The sequence below is a fragment of the Oryzias latipes genome, chromosome 12 (assembly GCF_053564925.1).
Source record: "Oryzias latipes strain Hd-rR chromosome 12, Olatipes_Hd-rR_3.1".
In the NCBI taxonomy this organism is placed as follows: Eukaryota; Metazoa; Chordata; class Actinopteri; order Beloniformes; family Adrianichthyidae; genus Oryzias; species Oryzias latipes.
The window spans coordinates 22,794,843-22,812,171 of NC_136248.1; the positions used below are offsets into that span (position 1 = coordinate 22,794,843).

Consider the following 17,329-nt stretch of genomic DNA (forward strand, 5'->3'; position numbering starts at 1 on the left):
AGTGTATTTTCTACGTCATAAATATGATCTTTTTCAAACAGCATTTTTTTTTGTCTGCGTCTGATTCATAACGATTTGAAAATGCAATTTTGAACTTAATTTGCTTTACGTCATCCTTCATCAGAAAAATGGCACAAGAACATGTTAAAAACACCAAAAACATGATTTTTATCAGAGTGGGTCTTTAAATATGTGTGACACCATTAATACATAAATACCCCTTTGCAATAAATTTTATTAGAATAATGCTAAATCATGTCTAGACTTGAGTCTGCCACATCTGCCAAGGAACACTGAAGACATCTTGAATTAAAGCACAACCCCGGATGTTCTCACAGCACGCGTGCGAACTCTGACCGTTTTGAGAAGTGAGTGGGAAGAGACACTCTGACCTTCTCTGTAAACAACAAAAATGCAGTGTACAGCAAATAGAGCCTCACATAAACACCGAGCATGTGAAAGGACAACACAAAGATAGCTACAAGGTTTCAAGCATGTCATTTCTCAGTAGGGCGTAACATATCTGCGGCTTTGAGGAAGTGGCATGAAAAAGGATGAATTTAAACTAGTTGGGTAGAAGAGAACAGACTGAAAGTCAGAGATTATTTAAGCCATTATCATTGTTTGCCTCTGTTTTTGCACAGATAAACAGATTTGCTTCTGTGTTTGTCTGTTCCCGACTGTCTCAGGCTCTGCTGGGACATCTCGTCGTTAGTTCAAAAATAAAACAAACATTTTTCGGTCATGTCGTAAACACAGCTACTTAATGACTCTCAGGTAATGAAAGACTGTTATTCAGTAGAACTAAAATGAGCGCTGAAGTATTCTAGTGCATGACTACTTGATGTAACAGATACATGCTGAAGGCGCTTTTAAACACTGTGTTTACACAAGCACTAATAAAAGATTAAGAAGGAAGTTTGCATGTGTTGATTTTTATGTTCATGACCCAAGAGAGATCGAGTGTGAGCGCTTTAATCTGGTTTTTCAGTGGTATTCTTGGTTCTTGTCATGTCCTGTTTGTTGTTTTCATTCTGTTAGTCACACCAGGCTGTCAATTATCTTCCGCTGTCTTGATTTGTGTTAATGGTCCTTAGTGTATTTAAAAGTTGGATTTCATTTCTTTAATGCCAGATCATCTGCTTGTCACATTTGTGGTTCTCCATGGGTTTTGACATGTTTGAGTTTATATATAAAATGTTTGACTTTCTGCCACCATTCTTGTTACTCTGAACACTGAGTCCTCAACCCCCAGTTTCTGATAATGAGAAGCATTTCTAAAAGTACCATATAGTGTCATATCAAAAGTTAAAAAAAGGAAATCTCAGTTTTTCTGGGCTGCGGTATTTAGTACTTTTTGTTTCTCCGCATGCAAACGTGTTTGAGCTGCTGTTTGATAGATTTTTGTAAATCAAGGAAATTCCGACAAACAGTTTTCTAATTTCTAAAATTTAGTCTCATTGGGGGCCACACTATTAAAGAGATGTCGCACATTTTCCGAACTTTCTGACCCACAGACACAAGTCAAGCCTTGTTCATGTTGGGTTATTAACAGGCACACTCACTGGCTGTGATTGTTTGAAGAGATTTGTTGCTGGGATTTTCCAAATTTTCTGAAACTAACCAAACATACAAAGACATTCATAAAATTTCGTTTAAAAAGCAAACATTTGCAACACAGTAATAAACAACCCAGTGCTTGCTGTTAGATTAACTACTGCATAACTTGTAAACATAACTATAATATTTTGTGTTGATGAAGATGACGTCTTGAAGTTGACTGATGAGTGGTAAGTATTTCAAAGAAAGAAGACTTTAAGTCCAGATGCCATGGTTCAACTTCAAGACATTTGTTTTATTTTCATTTTCTGGAAGAAAAAAATTCAAATCTTCGAACAAGCAAATAACTGTTGAAACGGTTAAAAGCAGCTTTGGCAATGTGTTGCTGTCAGGATGCAAATACAACCTGTAACACTGGATTTTTTTATAATTAATTTTTTGTTCTGTTTCTCTCAGGTTGTGTTTGATCCTTTGTCATTTGTAAATTACGTGATATATGTAATGTTGTGTATCTACTACCCCTTTCCACATAAGAAGTGAAACTTTGGCACATTTCAAATAAGGAAGTTCTACCTCACTTCTGAGTATACTCTATAGCTCCTTTCCCCACCTTTTTTTGTCAGCCAATCACAATCATATTTCTGCCTTTAAATTCGTGGACGTTTATCTCTCAACATTATAGACTGTTTTGCAGGTCCTTTCCTCAACCACCATCAGCGTTTTGGCTCTGGGGTTTATCCATCTGTGGTCTAAACATATAACACCAGAATAAAGACGTCATCCGCCCAGAGCCTAACCACCAATAGACTATGGACTATTCATGCTCATCCAAGTATCCCAAAATAAATCGTTATTATTCACAATATCTCTCCTTGTTGAAATACATCTAACCACCTGTAATTATTACGACATCTTGTAAAAAAGAATGGACATCTAAGTCATTCAACGAGAAACAGAGACAAATTTTGTTGCTACTTCACATATAAGGAGAAATTGCAACTTTTACAGAAATTTGATTGAAACTGACCAAATACTGCAACAAATAAGTGTCCAATGCAGTGCAATCTGTATGAATCGGATTAAATGTAAGTTAAGCATCTGAGCATTTCTTATGGAATTCAACGTTTTATACTGTAAAATTTTAAGCAACCACTTCAGTAGTAATCTGTTAATCAGGATTCATATTTTGCTCTTTTTAACAAGATTAGATGACTGCTAATAACTTTTTATTATTCATTTTTTTCACAGCACTGTAAACAATTTTTTCTGTCTTAAACTGAGGATGCCAATAGTCCAAATATTCCTAAATGTTTTATGATTCATGAATGACAGAAATGGATTGGAACACATGGCACACAGTGCTGTTACCCCCCCCCCCCCCCCCCCCATGCCAAACACTCTGACATCAAGAAACAGAAAGGTTACAGCAAACTGCAGCATAGTCACATATCCACATTTCACATCTGAGCCTATGTTAGCATGAAGCATCCCAAAAAGATGCAAAAACCCTTCGAAAATTTCCCTTTTTTTGTCATTGCTGTCAAATCTTTATATATCTCCAAGCAATTTTCTCTCTTAATGTGGGCACAGTCAAGACACCACAACCCAAATGTGTTAAAGACAAATATAACCCTGCCAAAGCAGGAGTCTGCTTCTGTTAAGACTCAAGCTATAAAGACACAGGGGTGCAGGGAGGGCATGTCGCTTGCTGTGCTGTGGAGGATGTGAAAAAGAAGGGCTTTAGAGCGGCCACAGATGGAAGCAGTTGCACATATAAGAAAAAGAAGTGATCCATTACTTCTTCCAACACATACATGAGTCAGGTCTGTCGTGATGGAGTGCAGGGCCGGGTTGCGGGGAGGTCAAGAACTTGGTGGCTTTCCTTTATGGTGTACTTGGTTCATGATCAGTCGCCACTCACACACAACTCACTGTGAGTCACAGAAATAGAAGACTGGATAAAGAAAAAAGGCAGGAAAGATGAAAGGATAGGTGGTGGGTAAGATCACAAACACACAAGAATCGATTCATAGAGATAAAAAACCCTGGTTGTGTGGTTGTAACCCCAGATGAATCGCTGTCTGCTATGTGTGCACACGGATTTAGAAAGCATATGCTTTTATATTCTTCAATGATACACCACCACCCCCTCTCAGCACTGTCATCACCCCTCCCTCCTCATTTTCTCTCTAACATGTGTCACTGAATATCTGAGAACTGAGCAGCAACCCTGTAGAGAGACGAGGGTAAGGACCTCACATTGACCGCTGAGTCACGCTATTTGTGTTTAACACACTGATGCAACTAAACTGTTGACAGTGCTGATGTGGTGATTTTTTTTAATGTGAACACTAGCACTCTTAGAAAAACAGATATGTTTAAATAAAGTGGGTTTATTCTTCAAAGTAGGCACCACACTGACTTTGTTTTTTTAACATTTATTGCCAGTTTTATAGTGGGTTAATGCTAATATTTATGCGTTGATGGAACTTTGGAAAAACTCAAGCCAGATTAAAGACCCACTCCAATGAAAATGGTGTTTTTGGTGTTTTTAACATGTTCGTGTGGCATTTTTCTTATGATGGGGGGACATATATAATGAAAATAAAGCTAGAAATTTTTAAAAATTTCTTTATTCAAATCATAGTGAATCAGAAGCAGACAGCTTAAATAGATTGCATTTTGTTTTGAAAAACCTTCATATTTTTTAAGTTGCTTTTAACTTTAAAAAGTAACCATTGGAAACCGCAGAAGGAATTTACTGAATTTTCTGTTTGAAAAAGAGCCTATTTGTGATGTAGAAAATACGCTGGGCGGGCCACTAGCTCCCTGCTCTGACATATCAGCAATGGAGAGGCACGTCTATGGTGCCGTACTACTGCCACTCTGCAGAAACTGTCCTAGAAAGCGACACAGGTTTTTTGATTTTGGCTAAAATCGACATAATCATAATTCGAGGCTGGGTCGGCTTTTAAAATGTTGCAAAAGATGGTCAAAGTGGATCTTTAAGTTATTTAAAAAAATAATAAAACCACACTTTTTAAATGATCATGCTGATCCTCTGTTTCACCAAAAAAATGGTCAAAGTGCTCAAAGCACAAAGCTCTGGTGAACTTTAGAACCAAATATAGTTTAGCATGACAGACACTCAAGAAAAGACCAGAACCACACGGTTAAATAAAGGAAAGGAAAAACAGCTGAGACTCAAATGAAGCTGATGTTTAAGGGGTCAATAGTTAGAATTTTGTTTTTTGCCCTGAATTACAACCAAATGCAACAATTCTAAAATGACTGCAATATAATGATGCTTGATAGTTGATGACATTCTTACCCATGAGGCTGCATTCATTTTTTGCTTCAGGTAGCTCATCTCAGAGTTTGGGGGATTGGGAAGGCTATTATCTTTGACTTTTAATCAAACCCCCACTTTCTGTTCCCAAATTTGAATCTAACCAAGACGTATCACAGTTCCTCAAATAAACACTTGGGGCTAGTTTCAGAAGACAGGACTTTCTAAAATAAAAATAAACCAATGTGTGGTCTGGTGTCAACCATGTTTCCTATGTGTATTTTCTTTCTATTATATACTGTATATGATTGTTTTTCTAAATCCTCTCATTCAATTATCTCAATCATTTATTTATAAGATAGAATCTGTGGCAGTAAAATCTGATTATTGACATCTTCCTTCATTTACAGAGTTTAACAATCACCTACATCATGAGTCCCTTCCCTGTTTCTTCAAGACCCTCTGTAATTCTTTCGGTTGAGGGGCAGCTTGTGCATCTTTAGAGCTGCTAACCTTTTACTCTGTTAAAGCAAAATATAACTTCTATGTTCGCAGCTAACATATTTTTTGCTGTCTATACTTGATGTAATAAAGCATAAGATTGTCACAACATAAACAAATGTAATTCTGATGTTATCGCACTTTTTCTAGCATTCTTCAAACCAATCCCCATCCCAGTTTTGCTGAAGCTTTGACCCTCCTACCCCTTCCTCTATCAATAAACAGATATCACAAAGTCAGACCAGGGAACAGTTGAATGCAGCAGCTGACGCCGGGAACCCGATCCCTGAGCTTTCCAGCAGCACAGCTTGTGCGCTGCAGACATTCCTGGCACATGAGGGTCATCCTCTCTGCTTTTACCTCAGCTCATGCCCAGCTTGCTTTTACATCCTCCTTTTCCATTAACACAGCAGGCAGAGGGGACACGAGCTGCAGTCATGACATTTCCATCCGTTTTATCAACATTCGGTCTATACTTCAGCTTCCAGATGTAGTTATGCGCTGAGCAACGGCAATCAGCAGCTTACTGGCACAGGGCAGTGAATTAATCTGGAGATAATTGAGTTTTAGTCTGTTTGACTGGGCAGCAGCAGAGTTGGACTGCAGCTTTTTAGGAGGGGGGGTGCTTTCTCCACACATCTGAATCACAGTAGAAAACTCACGGAAAAAGGTCTGACTGTCAAAAGACAGCTAGAGCCTGTGCATGTACCTGGTCCTGTGCATCTCTGCAGAAATCTCTGATTCGGAGAACATTGGGGAAGCCAATACTGCCTTAACCAATCATCAGCAGAGAAATCAATCAAATCAAAACCCCATTTCAAAAGCTGGGTCAACAATGAAAAGGATGTCTATTTATTTCCTACTAAAAACGCGATCCAGCATCTCTGCTTGGTCTTGATGAAAGAGAACTGAACATCAGCCCACCACTAATTCTATATGCTGTCAAAGTGTGACATTACCACAGCAGCTGCACATCAAGCTGAAGTTCAGGAAAAAAAGTGCTTAAAAATAGAATTAAGTAACTTCCAGGGTCACTCTCTCTTCCGACCATTTGCCTGCTGGTTTTTCTTCTCGGGTTACAGTCCAAAGTGTGGGCAGTTATATGAATGTAGCTCAAAGACAATAGTGCCACAAAAAACATTCTGACAGAACAAGCTCCCACACACTCACCTAGTTGAATCCCTGAGTTCTGATGTGATGTGATGCAAGATCCAACTGCAGGTAATGTGCCAATAGCAGTAGAAATCCCGGGCTGAGACAAGCTCAAGTCCCTCTAATGTGCCAGTGCTGCTGTTGCTCCCTCCTTGGCTGACTCAGTGTGTGCAAACTGGACCTCAGATGAGCTCTTAGAAACTTTTCCCTTGACTGCTCACACCATCAGCATGCTGAGAAAGACTCCACTGTGGACAGGGTGATGGTGGCTGTCAGCACAGAAACACACGAGACACCACTGCAGCTGTAGACCGCCCAGACACTCGCACACACCCGTGCACACTCCCAACACCGCAATCTATGCAGCCCTGAGTGCTCTCGCTCTGGCGTGTACACTCACTCTGAAACTGAGTGAGCTCAGTACAAAAACAGGAGCAGAAAGGAGGGCAAGGCGGGGAGAAGCGTGTTTGAGGAAGTCCCAAGACTCTGCTATGCAGAAGTCAAGCTAAACAAGCTTTGAAATACACTTGTATACATTGTCGCCTCCATTTGAAGTTTTCCTCATTCTGGGGTTCAAGAATCCAAACTTACCATACATCATTAGAGATTACGCCTGAACACACCTGGAAAATCTTCCAGTTGTAAAGACTTCTCAAGATGACATAAACAAATCAATGTGTAAATGCAGCTCAGCAAACATTTATTTAGCTGGTTTGTACTCACTTTGTAGCAAACCCAGCTGTATACACACCCTGGAAAGCATGTGTCGTTTGTTTGGGACTTTTTCTAAATGCTTTTTTCTCAATTCATAGCGCTATGCTGGTTATTTTTTAACAACGTAGTAACAATGAAAGGCATTTTTCCCATTCTATAGTTGTTTTTATTGTTTTTTTTTTTAAATGGTCTATTTCAAGCAATCTAATAAGAATAATACACAAAAAAACATTACAATCATCAGCTATAAATTCATCCAATGAGGTATCAAACTTTGGGTAATTAGACATAAAATTAAATATTGCTTGAAAGGCAGTGGAATGAAGCGAATTTATATAATCCCACCCCTGTAACCATAACCATTTTATTACATGATTTATCATTATCCAGGTCATATCTTTTATTATCAGACAGAATTAAGAATCCTTAGGTATCAATAAAGCACATAACAAAGATGAATTACTTAATTATGTAAAAAATAGACATAAAAACGATGTATGTGATCATAGTAAAAGGATACAGACTGCAAATATGTCTGAGGTAAGTCTTTGAAAAGCCATTATTTCTCCACCTATAAAGAGACATTTCAAAGTTCAATTTAAATAAGCTGGTAAATATATGGTACTCATTTTATAGCAATGGACATAAAAAAAGTTACTGATGCACCAATTCGTGTTTTACCAGCTGATTCTGATTACTGATTATGGTACTCTCAGTTCCTGTTATCTTTTTAGGAACTAGTGACAGCTTGCATAACCAAACATCAGCTATGTATGCAATAAATAGCTTTATTTGCATGAAGAAACAAAAAAAAGTATGAAGTGTACTTCTTGCTTCAATAACTGACATATCTATCAACCTAATGTGGTTTTTGAGTAAAGTTCCTTCTGGCATATCTCATTGAAAAACCAATGTCTACATTTTTTTTCCTCCATTATCAACCACATTTTTTTAATGACTTAAGACAAAGTAGACGCCATTATAAACTTGCTGATTTTTTTTTTTTTACATTCCTAGTTCTAGTTAATGAAACAGGATCTTAAATCAGCTCGAATGCCAATCAGCCAGCAGTAACTAAAGGCCAGAGAGGCATAATCTCTAGCATCATCCATGGGATTATGAACAATAAAAATTTGACTGAATTGAAATGGACCAACTAAAATGGGATAGGAAAAAGTGGGACAGTAAATAAAATAATTAAACGATGAAGATGAACGTTTTTGTCAACAGGTTGAATATAAGTTTATATTTGATAGAATGTGGGCTCTTTCAACATGGGAGTCAAAAGGAAATTGGTCACTTCTGAATCCCCAATTAACCTAAAAAGCATGTTTTTGGACTGTGGTAAGAGAAAACTCATGTATGTCACGTGGAGAACTAGCAAACTTACCACAGAAAGGACCCAGCCACGATTTAAATTGGCACCTCCTGACTGTAGTAAGAGGAACTGGCTCCGGTAAGTATCGTCACATAAAAGCTGTAATCAGTTTTGCTTTGTTTTTGTTCAGAGTATATTTTACGATGCCAAATAAAGAACTAAATTCCAGCTTCAGCAATATAAAGTGTATTGTGGTACAGCTGAAAAACAAGCTGCACTGGTTGAAAAAGAATTTTTAGCACTTAATGTGGAGTAGGTGACTCCTATAATATAATAAAAAATATAAATAATAATAATAATATAAATTATAATTATATATATATAATTATACTTTTTTTTAAATAGCTGTTTTTTTTGACTGAACATTGTTTCCATTCAATTTCTTGTGAGTTGCTGCAGCTCTGTAGATTGGTTCCATCGCACAAACTTCACCAGGGGATACAACACATGATTATTACTTAAAAAGAAAAAATGAAAAAAGGGGGAAAAAAATTTTAGGAGCAATTTTATAGAAGGAGACTATTTTCATGGAGAAAGTCACATTTCTAACAATACTTCATTAGGTATAACGTAGGAAACATGAGTTTTGACTAAATGTTTTGCGGTTAATAACAAAGAACCTATAGGTATAAATCTTGAGAAAGTGTGACAAAGAAGTTGTGCTGTTATTCTCCTTTGCCAAAATCTAAGATTCAAAAGAGAAAAAAAGGACTCCATTTGATTTCCAGAGTCTTCATTGGACTACAGCAAGTCCTTGGCGCCATAACTAACATCCTGGGGATGTACCACCTGGATGCAACAATGTGGTTCTCATGACAACATCAACATCAAACAAACAGACATTCATTTTATGATAAAATATCAGTACAGTAGTATGAAAAACATTTTAGCTGACAACATTCTAATATGCTCAATTTAATTCTTCCTTTTTACTTAACCAGCATTCAAATTTTAAACAGTGACATGTTTAGGTTTGACTTAAAAAAAAAAAACTAAGGAAATATACAGACATCTTGTTTTCATAGAGGCGCTGCTTTTTGTTTTTCTTTCCTTTCCAGATGTCACCAACTGTCTAAAACCTCTGAAAGAGAGGCCATGAGAACCCCAGCCCATAGAGAAAAGTTCAAGTCCCAGAGGCTTCCTCTCTGAAGATTCCTCCAATCTCATCTCAGTAGCTGTATTTCAGATCAGGTCTTCTTTAATCTCCAGAGACACGATAAAGCTACAGTTTGTTTACAGATGTCAGTTTTTTTTTTTTTTGTTTTTGCATCATCAGGTCACAGAGCCCCCATGTTTAGCATTCCTTGTTTTACAAATATAATAAAACATCCAGAAGTAAGATGGGGAAGACAGATGAGAGTCTGCTATTACTTGTTTTCTGAAGTTTTTTGGCTAGTTAGTCATCTTTTAACACACATTAACTTCACAACTTGGTAGATGAGTTATGATCCAGGCTTGAATGGTGACACGATGCGAATGGTGGCCCAGGTTTAAATCCTGGGTATTTGGAACTTCCATGTATTTTTTTCCCATGCATTTTAGGGTTTGTAGGCCCTCCAGCTTCCTTCCACAGTCTTGTAACACTTCGTAGGTTGATCAGGGACTCTTAAATAACCCTTCGGGTATGTTTTTGTCTGTGTGCATGGCCCTGCAATGGACTAGTGAACCCCATCTTTACTTTGAGGTAGCTGATATGGGCTCCAGGTACCCTCTGACTTTGAACCCGACTAAGCAGGAAGCACTGGCAAGCATAGCGAGCCAGCCCACTGAGTTCCCACTTCCACCAATGTGAATCTGGGCAAACGCAGGTGGGGCCACCACGGAAACTGAAAAAAAAGAAACCATTCAGGGCCCATATTTTCTGATCACTTTTAAACCTTGTGGCTCTCCTGGCCTTGCTGACCAGGTTTACTAATAAGAGAAAAAAAATCTTTTAATCAATAAATTAAGAGTTATATTTAAAAGTGGATTAACAGGCAGAAGACGTACTGAATGAAATTAAAAGAGAACGTATGTTGTTGATTTTCATCAGTTGCCTAAACAAAGACTTTAGTACTATTCAACAGCCAAACGTAATGCAAATGTTCGTGCAAAATAACACATATCAAAATAAAAGAAATGAAAAAATCTGTCAGGAATACACTAGCATGACACAGCAGCAGATGATGAATTTTGTTTCTATTCTCTTATCAAAACAAGTAAAGTAAAATATGTTGCTTGTATGGTTGATTCCCTATCAACAAGCCTCTAAAATAATGGGCAGTAATAATCTTTAAAAAACTGTGATTTTTATGCAACACTGCCATCTACTGGTAGATCAAAGAATCTTCCAAAGGCAAACCTCAGGAATGTGCTCCTCCATCATTGCCTGCCTGTGCTTTTGTGAATCCATAAAAAAATCCTCTGTTTTTCTATGGACAATAGTATTTAGAGCACAGCATTATCCTTTTTAGAAATACACATGGGCATTGTAGCAGAATGTCATACTGATTCTGAACAAAACAATATTTCATCCTGTATTTTCTTTGGCACGATGAAAAAAAAACGAAATAAAAAAAAACACCAATAGCAAGCATGAAATACACATTTTCCTGCTGTGTATGTCATAACAGTAAGAACATCATTGACTTAAGACAAGACAAGAGAAACATAATTTATTTTCAATTGATTGCGTTACATGAATAGTTAACTTGTGAGTATTCATAGATTAATTAGATACCTTTAGATGTTTATTATTGTAATTATAAAAGCCATTTTTTTTAATTATTTACTTGCATACATATACAAATAAAATATTAAAAATAAAATAAAATGAATGGCGGCTTGAAGAATACACTTGTTTTTGTAACAGTTTAGAAATTAAAATGCAAAACACACTGAAAGAAGCAACTGTTAAACTGAATACAACATTGAATGGAAAAAAATCAGCACAATGTTGTGTCAAACTTTCTAACTAAAAGATGACGTGACTCCAAACAACAGAGCAGAACTTTGGCAAAATAAAACTCATATTGGAACATAGAAATTTGTACCTAATTTGCATTTTGAAAATGAAATAAACCACAAATTTGATGTTGAAAACAAAATGCTGAGAAAGGAATTGTTACAACATTGCTCAGCATTAAGCCCCTTTCAGAGTGCTGTTGTTGAAAAATTGTACATTCAAATTCTTTTTGCTTTGTCTCTGAACGACTCATGGTAAACCTAGAGTCTCTCCCATACATGCCCATTCACAGTGCAGCACACGATAATTAAGCCAGGGGGCAGTGGGTATCTGATTCAGAAGGCCGGAAAACCACACAACAGATTATTAGGCTGCATGTTCATTGTGGCCTGTATTTGCTTAAAACAGACACATTTTCTTTGTCTGCTGCAAAATGATTGAACACCTTCAATCGTCTGAATTATTTGAAGTACAGGAAAAAGCTGCAGGGGATCAGGTCTGAGTGTGTAAACATGGACCTGAGCTTTTTTTTTTTTTTTTTAAAGCAAAATACTGGAGACCAACTCAGAAACTTGATGAAACTTGATTGCTTTGTGTTTCTTCATGCAAACGATGAACAGACTTGCAGTTCTATTTACTGTTAAAAAAATAATTTTACTGAGGTGATTATCAGCCTTGTAAACTTGTAAAAAAATCCATATGAATGCTAATTAAGAATATTTGCTGGTTTGCCTTCTCTCTGTGCTTTTTATTTTAATATGTCAGTTATGTTTTACTATTTTCCTATTACTTGCTTTAGCCTTTTAGGTGTTGTTTTTAATGTTCAGAGCTTCTTTTAAGCACCATATAAACAACATGAATTGAATTGAAGCTATATGAACTAATCTTTCTGGCGCGGAATCATAATTTTGATTATTTCACCTCTGCCACAGACAAGCTTCTAGTTTTCTTGTATTTTTATCCTAAAGCTTAAATATTTTGGTTGATTGACATTTTCAAAAACATTTTTTAGTAAAAGTAAGTAAGTAAATCTTTATTTATATAGCCCTTTTCACAGAGAGCAACTCACAAAGTGCTTCACAGTCTAAAATTTTTTTGGCTACAAAAGTTTCTAAAATGAACAATGTTTGTTTAATATCAATTATCAATTCATATATCTCTGACTCTGGGGAGTCAGAGATATATGAATTGATGATTCAATGTTTTGTTAATGACTAATTCTATTCTGATTTTTTTCTAATCCATGAAAAATGAAAATAAAAAAAACTAGAATTTCTTACTAGCAGTGAACAATCCGTTTTTATAAAGAATGTATTCTTATATTATTTTTTTAAATAAATATTAAATGTTTGTTTATTCCTGACAACAGCAAGATTTATTTATTTCCTCTGTGGTCATACCATCCTCATCAGACACTTTAGCTTTTACACCTCTTCCTGATAACATCCAGATTGGCTTTCCTGCCTTGGCTTGTACCAAAACTTCCTGTCTTCTTCGAGATTCTTTTGTTTGCTAAAGAGGATGCACAACAAAAAAAAGTATTTTGTTTTCAGTGTCAACCTGGAATGACATCCTTATCTTTGACCAAAACCATAACTTTAAAACTTGAGAATGAGCACATCAATATTATGTTCATATATATATAAAAAAAAAAAAACGCCCCTCTCACCCTCCGCGGGTGGTTTCTCACACAAGCCCGGGTCCTCTACCAGAGGGCTGGGAGCTTGAGGGTCCTGCGCAGTATCTTAGCTGTTCCTAGCACTGCACTCTTCTGGACTGAGAGGTCTGAGGTCTTTCCAGGTATCTGTTGTAGCCACTCCTCCAGCTTGGGGGTTACTGCCCCAAGTACTCCAATTACCACAGGCACCACTGTCACCTTCACTTTCCATGCTTTCTCCAGTTCTTCTCTGAGTCCCTGAAATCTCTCCAATTTCTTATGTTCCTTCTTCCTGATGTTCCCATCGCTTGGTACTTCCACGTCCACCACAACGGCTTTCCTCTGTTCTTTATCCACCACTACAATGTCTGGTTGGTTCGCCATTACCATCCTATCAGTCTGGATCTGGAAGTCCCACAGGATCTTTGCCCTCTCAATCTCTACCACCTTCGGAGGTGTTTCCCATTTTGACCTTGGGGTTTCCAGTCCATATTCTGCACACATGTTCCTATATATTATTCCAGCCACTTGATTGTGGCGCTCCATGTATGCTTTCCCTGCCAGCATCTTACACCCTGCAGTTACAGTCAGGACCATAAATATTTGGACAGAGACACATTCTATCTAATTTAGTTTCTGTACATTACCACAGTGAATTTTAAATAAAACAACTCAGATGCCATTGAAGTGCAGACTTTCAGCTTTTATTCCATGGGTTGAACAAAAAGATTGCATAGAAATGTGTAAAACTAAAGCATTTTTTAAACTCAATCCCTTCATTTATTTCATGGGCTCGTAAGGAATTGGACAAATGAAAGAACTGAAAACAAAATGGTCATTACTAATATTTGGTGGAAAACCCTTTGTTGGCAATGACAGCCTGGAGTCTTGAACTCATGGACATCACCAGATGCTGGGTTTTCTCCTTCTGAATGCTCTGCCAGGCCTTTACTGCAGCAGCTTTCAATTGCTGTTTGTTTGTTGGCCTTTCTGTCTGAAGTTTAGTCTTCAACAAGTAAAATCCTGCTCCATTGGGTTAAGATCAGGTGACTGACTTGGCCGTTCAAGAATATTCCACTTCTTTGCTTTAATAAACTTCTGAGTTGCTTTGGCTGTATGTTTTGGGTCGTTGTCCATCTGTATTATGAAACGCCGTCCAGTTTGGCTGCATTCACCTGGATCTGCGCAGACAGTATGTCTCTGAACACCTCAGAATTCATTGGGCTGCTTCTGTCCTGTGTCACGTCATCAATAAACACTAGTGTCCCAGTGCCACTAGCAGCCATGCACGCCCAGACCATCACACTGCCTCCACCGTGTTTTACTGATGATGTACAGTAGTGTGCTTTGGATCATGAGCTTCTCCACCTCTTCTCCATACTTTTCTCTTGCCATCATTCTGGTAGAGGTTGATTTTGGTTTTATCTGTCCAAAGAATGTTTTTCCAGAACTGTGCTGGCTTTTGAGAGGCTTTTTAGCAAAGTCCAATCTAGCCTTCCTATTCTTAAGGCTTATGAGTGGCTTGCATCTTGCAGTGTACCCTCTGTATCTACTTTCATGCAGTCTTCTTTTTATGGTAGACTTGGATAATGATACGCCTTCCTCCTGGAGAGTGTTGTTCACTTGGTTGGCTGTTGTGAACGGGTTCCTCTTCACCATGGAAATGATTCTGCCATCATCCACCACTGTTGTCTTCTGTGGACGTCCAGGTCTTTTTGGTTGCTAAGTTCACCAGTGCTTTCTTTCTTTCTTTCTTTCTCAGGATGTACCACACTGTTGATTTTGCCACTCCTAATACTGTAGCAATTTCTGGAATGTTTTTTTTTCTGTTTTCTCAGATTAATGATGGCTCCTTTCACCTGCATGGAGAGCTCCTTTGACCGCATGTTGGGAGTGTGGTATAGCCTCCTCTCTGACCTGCTGTTCTGGCTCTCCCCTGGTATTGCAATTGTATTGTATCGCTTCAATCTCAAGTTGTGATAAGAGTTGCCGTTTATGGATGTTTGAGCATTGGGCTACCAGTTGTTTGGCAGTTAGCCTTGATTGTGGGTTTCAAAGCATCCATTCATTCCACATTCTCTGTATGTAACCCCTCTGGGTGGGATTACTTGAGTTGTACGATTATCACATATAGTCCATTTCCGTCTTATTCCAGTAGCCCACTTTCCATGAGGATGCTCTGGTCCCCAGCACCTGACGCAGACCTTGTGTGGCCGGGCGACGTCTGAGCTGGCATCAAATGTGGTTCATTGTCTCTCATGTTGTGAGGTAGGCAGTAGCGTCAGGGGTCTTGCCCAAGGACCCTCATTGGGTGATGTTAATTGCTCACCATTGCCCCATTTCCATTCCAAATTACAACAGGCTTCTATTTCTATCTGGCATAACTTTAATCATTTAAACTTGTGTGAAAGGTTGACAAAAAACAAAATCAGTAGTGTACAACCTTTTATTGTCCCACTAAATGACAAACAACTATCCATTCTTCTCCAAACCTTTTGGTAAGCAAATTTTAAAATTTAAATGTGTGTGTGTGTGTGTGTGTGTGTGTGTGTTTTATTCTATGAACATGATGTGTTCATTTGAAACAAGAAAAATACTTTTTTTCAGCTCTTCCTATCCTCTGGTGCCTTTTGAACATGCAAGGTTAGTGCACGAGCTAACACTCTGAAAGAGGTTTTGATCAGTTTTGTTGTACCATGATGTCAAAAGTGACTAGAATCTAGGAAACAGATTTAATGTGCATGAAGATTTACCATCTGAAAGCCTGCTGCACTTTTCTCTCCAGTTGTAATCTCATGCCAACCCCAAACAAAGACCCAATTTAAAAACAGATGTATTATCTCAATGAAATATTTAAATACCTTAAATAATGGAAAAAACATTCTTGTGGTCAACTGTTGCTTGATACATGTGTTTGTCTCTTTTTTGTGTGGTATAAATTATGCATTTGATTCCAATGAAAATATAAAGTGTTTTTGAACAGCAGAACAAGTCTAGAAAGTTCTGGTTCTTCTGAGTGACAAATATTCCTCCTCACGTCATTTCGTCAGAGAAAGGCCGAGCCCTCCAGGGTCAGACTTCTGTTAGGTCACTGAGGTCAAGGTTCTGGCCTCTTGTTTTGCTTCTTGTTTACTGAAGTTCTGAGAATCTGAGAATCTGAAGAAAGGAAGAGAGAGCCAAGGAATTCTTTCATCCATCTCCGTTTGCATCACTTCAAACAGATGGCATGACGTACTTCTCAGAAATCTTAGTTTTGGGGTTTGCAATCAGTGTAATCAATCGGCGTTCTTAATTTCCTTGTTTGGTGCATTGATGTGTTGTCTACAAAAAGCACTTGTCATTCCACAGCTACAGTAAACAACCTGTTGAGGCGCAGCCAGACCTAAATAGCAGAACATCTATTTGTAGTAATTCAGTGTTATTTACTACTCCATTCACGCACCTTTGTTTCTGCAGAGGCGGCAGTGACGCGTTCAGGGAGTCAGATGGAGGGTTTTTCTCACCAATGCTTTCCTGTTATTTTCCAGGGTCCTTTGTTTGGTTTTCGGAACCTCAGCCTGTCGGCTCTCAGGGGACTGAGAGGAATATTAGAGCCTGAGGAACATTCATGAACACACAGCTCACATACCTGGGTGTCTGTCACCTTGTTTTTGGACTTACAAAGTACTTAATGAAGAAGTCAGTAATTGGGCTCTATAGAAAGTATAGAAATATTTTTATGTCAGATGTCAAAAAGTTTTGCATCATTCTCATTTTTCAATGTTGTTAAATTAGAAACTTTAACATTTTATATGACCAATGCTACTTCTAACTATTTTACAATTTCTGGTTAAAATTGAAAATTACAAAATAATGCAAAAATATTTACTGAATTATATTGGGAACATAAAGCTAAAAGTTGCTTATATCAAAGCTGTGAATTAAATGTTTCCATTGAACAACTTTCCTTTTTTTCCAGATAAAATCAACTCTAAATTAACTGTAGGTAACTAAATCTTGATGAAGCAGCATCTAAGATGTTTCAAACAGAGGTAGGAAACATTAATGAAGAGAATAAAACACCAATGTATTATTTCAAGAGTAAAAACTCATAATTTTTCTTGGCAGAATGATTGTGATCAAACATTTCCTTTT

The 17,329-nt window shown here is 37.6% G+C and overlaps 1 protein-coding gene across 2 annotated transcripts in view; it reads right to left on the bottom strand.

The window, feature by feature from the left end:
* The window catches only part of arhgap24 (Rho GTPase activating protein 24), a 66,060-nt gene extending 59,145 nt beyond the window's left edge, over window positions 1–6,915 (bottom strand). Inside the window, exon 1 of one of the 2 annotated variants that reach the window (XM_004074729.4) lies at window positions 6,521–6,915. The gene's annotated coding sequence lies outside the window, so the exon portion shown is untranslated. The remainder of the gene's footprint in view (window positions 1–6,520) is intronic. The other variant, XM_078956352.1, reaches the window with a different exon arrangement.
* Window positions 6,916–17,329: the final 10,414 nt, after the last annotated feature.